Source organism: Montipora capricornis, chromosome 13, assembly GCF_036669925.1.
Source record: "Montipora capricornis isolate CH-2021 chromosome 13, ASM3666992v2, whole genome shotgun sequence".
In the NCBI taxonomy this organism is placed as follows: domain Eukaryota; kingdom Metazoa; phylum Cnidaria; class Anthozoa; order Scleractinia; family Acroporidae; genus Montipora; species Montipora capricornis.
The window spans coordinates 39,874,640-39,879,544 of NC_090895.1; positions in this window are offsets into that span (position 1 = coordinate 39,874,640).

Here is a 4,905-nt window from a genome sequence, read left to right on the forward strand (position 1 = left end):
AGTAGGTTGGTGCGTATCAGATGATATGCCGCCACCAAATAAACCACATTTGATGTGTTGCTGAAGTGTTCCATTATTTCACAATATGCAACCTGGTACGATTACCTTTGATACAAAAAAAAATTAACATCGATTTTTATTGGTCAGATTTCGACAAAATTTCACGGTTCAAAACTTTTTAAGTAAAATTTTGATTTCAGGGCAAGTGCGGTTAAAACCGACAAAAAGCGACGGCGCTATTGTTGACAATAGGCAACTTTCAAAATACCATAATACTCTTTGTTTGCCCTCCAAAATTTCCACAAGCATTGTTTCCAGTTTCTCGTTGGACTTACAATGGTCCCAAGAGAAAATAAAAACAATGCTTATGCAAAATTTTGGAGGGCAAACAAAGAGTATTATGGTATTTTTGAAAGTGGCTTTTTGGAAAGAAGTGCTTTAATTTAACCATGTTATTTAAAAGCAAAGAGGTTTGTACTTAATTTAGAGTAGAGGCACAATTTAAAGTAAGGATATTACTATATCTACTACAAAATCGGAGAGTTGTTATATCTTTTATCTCGAGAAAATTAGATTTTGTTGTTTCAAAATTATTTTCATTAGCAGGTGTCGTGTGGTCCTTTGTTAAATACTTATTTGTTCAATTTCTCGAAATTGAATGAAGCACAGTTCGTGTGCCTCAACTCGAACCGTTTTAGTTCATGGATCTTTCTGATCTATACATTTCCAATTTGGCTTGCTAGTGTCAATTTTCTATAAAAAACCAAATTTCACTGTGGCTAAAACAAACTTATTTAATTTTGGTCCAGCCTCCAAAGGTCTGGCAAGTCTTCAAATCACCCATGCAAATGTCACGAGATCTACAGCTGTAAGGTGTATGGCCACACATGATGCCTCGACTCAAAAGGCAGTAATCATTCGCAAAACTCTGTCACTCCCTCCTCACAATTTCAATGAAATGTCAGTCAGACAGGTATTGAGAAATGAGAATATATAGGTAATCTGATATAACACCACACTCTCATGACTACCCAATAAAGAAATCCATGGTACAAGTTAGGAGAATGAACATTTTGATCTGGGAATGCAAGGGTTAATTTCTACATGATTGGCTTGGGGGTGGTGGTGGGGGTGGGGGGGGGAGGGGTTGAGCAAGAGACCATTTCTGTTTCGGCAGATTGCACTGACTTTGTGTAGGAACCCATCAAAATGGACCTCCTGCTTTGTTGTATTATTGAAAGTAGGTAGCGTCAGTGTTTTGCTTTGCCATGCTATGAATAGCTGTAAAAACCAAGACGAGTACTTTGAAAACGATACACTTGTGGACATTGTGGCTGTTGTTGTTACTGTGGTGGAAGGGTGAAGCAGCAATATCTTGTAGCGTTGTAGGCATGCATTTTGAACACTTTAAAACCTCTGAATTAGATATTGTGGCAATCCATACAGCAGGCGTTCAGCCTACGGGTAATAATCCATCCATCAACAGTTCACTGAGTTCTCTACATCGACATGTATTTTCTAATGCTCCATATGATGTTAACTCTGTTAACATCTTCATGCATTCGACCAAAGCGGCCTATTTTTTTAAGGTATGCACAAGACAACGGGAAAATGATTCAGTTAATCCAACGAAAAGAAGAAAGCAGACAAAATGAAAGCAGTGTCAGGGGGAAACCATCGTTTCTACTAACCGAGAACGACTCACTTTGCAACCAACTTTCAAGGTCTTGGATAATGAGGAGTATGCCTATATAAGTGCTGTTACTCGTTCCTATGCAAACTCGATTTGCATTGGTAATCAATACTCTGGGGTATATGCAAACGAGACTATAAAAGAGGGTACACATGCTCCACCCCATCACTCTACTCGAGCCCCCCTGTCCAAAGGGTACTGTTATGTTTTACAGTAAAACATGTCGTTGAAACATTGTTGAGTGGCAAAACATTTTTCCGTTTGCCCACCTTGTTTTGTGCTGTTAAAACATGTTTTAATGTCTTGGGTACGATTTGGATTCTGTCATTTGTTAATTCATTGTAAAACATTTCTTTTGTTTTCGTGTTTGGTGACCGATGGAAAGATTCTCAACACTCAAAACATGCTTGACGCGCGCATGCGTACTGATTCTAAAAGTTTCTTGTATCTATGGATACGGTGCCAAGGCACACTGGGTAATCTAGTGGACCACAATTCTTTGCTTTTTTGGATTTCATAAAGATTGTTTTAGGATGTTTTATGCCGTTTAGCCACTCTGTAAAACATCAACATGTTTTGCCATAAAATATGATAAAGCATGTCTTACCATGGAACATTTACCGTTTGGACAGGCCTTTAGTTCATTGAATCGATCTCGTTTATCTTGCACGCGGTGAAAGCTAAAAATTGCAATAATAAGCTCCACTGAAGAAATCGCTATGAAGCGAAATAAAACAATATCCCGACGATAATTGATGATACATCATCAGTTTAGAGATTGAAGGGGTTACTGATGAAGTGAAATTAACCACCTCAAGAGAGATTTGAGAGTTGCCGCTTCGAGCGTTAGCCCTTCCACATGGCAAACTGAGAGATTACTGATTGGGGTTTATGTAGGAGATGAAAAAGCTTTGCCACTCCGAGAACACCTTTGAGCTTGAGATGAGGAAAGAAATAACGAAAACGGATCGAAAATAACTTGATTGCACAAAGGGACTATTTAAATCTCTCTAACCTCTCCTCAATGAACGCTTTTATTCAATTACTGTAATAAATTTAAGTATCCAGGTTACCGTCTTCTACCAGGTGCAAAGCTCCTCCATCTTCTGTACATAAACCGCGAACAAAAATACAATTCCTCGATAGGCTCTAAGGAAGGCCGGCTAACGGCTCGAAACGTCAAGCTGGAAATCTTTCTTACATTGATTCATTAATTCTTATGAATTCTCCAGTTTGAAAAAACGAATTTTCACGGCGGAAAGACCCACACAACGACCTGTATTATTCAATTTTGGCGGACGTAAGATACGGACCTTTTTTTTTTCTCTTTTTGTTCCATGTAAGAACTTGACGACCCAGGAACGGTGCAAAACAAAGGAAACCCAAAAATCAAATCGAATTAAATTAAAAAGTCAAATTAATATTTATCGGGTTCTCAGTTTACACCCTCAAGCTATAGTCTTTCTTTTCGATACCGGTTGAAAAAAAAAAAAACAGTTCATTTTGTTTCGTGCAAAGCAATCAAAGGCACTTCAGCCTGAGTTATATAACAGTACGGAGGAGGACACTCTCTGTTTGCAGGAAATTAATCGACAAAGCGTACAGAATATTCGCTTCGAACGTGACGTCGGTACGATACCTTTAGTTGGTGGCGTCATACTGAAAAAAAAAGTTTTTTTCGATATTTTGTCTTAACTTCCACTTTTTTTTCAAACTACAAAAAACCAAGAACCACTTTTACGTTCTGAGAGCCTTTCATGATACGAGTTTGTGTGACAACGAATTAAATATTAAGATGTTGAATTACAAATTGGAAATGAAAAGTGCCACTGAGGTGATCACAAATGGCATTTTACTTCCAATCGGGTTTTATTTTACAGAATACGATTTGTCTAAAACTGATTGGAATTGCTGATCGTACTAAGAAAAGAAATAAAAACAGAAAACTGGTAGAATACCAGATTAGATGCCAATTGTTATCCGTCTGAAAAGTTTAGTTGAAATTAGTGGATTGATCGGCTTTATTTGATTTTGACAAGGCGAAAAGTCGCCTAAAACACTTGTACGAAAATGAAGTTTAACTCCGTCGTACATACCAAGTATTTCTGTGCTGTTCCGTGTTACTGAATCCGAGGTTATTTAAGCACTCTCGTTCTTGATAAACTTTATCCTAAATTCCACGTAGAAGGCTCTCGCCTTGCAATTCTAAACTGAGTTACAAATGTTGCTATCTTTCAGTGAGCGCACTTCGAAATGCTTTCAAACTGACTGTTGAGAACGGCTTATACAGTTCACTTGATCAAGCTAGAGTGAGTTTTGTCGGGAAACAATCCTGAAAATTTATGTGAGAATTCGCTCCGCCTCGCAATTTATTTCAATTCGCCCAACAACCAATCGTAGACAACAGCCACCGTCGTCCACGTAGACATATCGGCGGACGTCATGCAAGGGTTCACAAATGGCAATGCATCCACAGTATCCAAACAAAACGACTGGGCAAAAATTTGCTTTTCACGTAAGTACAACAAACTTAAGTTGAAGAGATAACACAGTCTGAGTTTGGTTGTGGTCGAGACTGTTGTGATGGTCATGTTAATCAGTTACATCAACAACTAGCCAAGATACCACTGGGAGGTCCAGCTTTGCCCCACAAGGGGTATGAACAGCGCATGTGCTGTGCTCAGGCTTAAATGAAGAGGGAGACCTTATGGTTTTCTAGACGCGGTGTATGACTGAATAACAAAACAACAGATGATACAACAGAAACAATTATGCACGTAGCCCTGATAACAAAAGAAGCCACAAGTCAAAGGGGCCAATGGATATAGCAGTCTGGAATATCTACAAGGTTATTCGGGCGGAGGAGCATGCACTACAAAAATGACCACAAATAAACACTCTTTCTTGCAATTTTTGTTTTTGCAAGAGCAACTCAGGTATTTATGTTAAGGTGTACCGCAATTGACATCATTTGTTCAGAAAGGCTCTGTTATCGTTTTTCCGTAATAGTTTTTCTCAAACGTTTTCAAGTGATATTCCGGAAAAATACTACGTCGAATGTTGGAGTGTTGCGGGAAAATTTCCTGCGCATTTTGTCCGTAACAAAATTGAACACAAAATAATCCACGGCAAACTGAAACCAATCCTGTCTTTGTATCAGCTTTTAACCCTTTCATTCCCAAGATCTGAATGTTACCTCTCCTTACTTACTG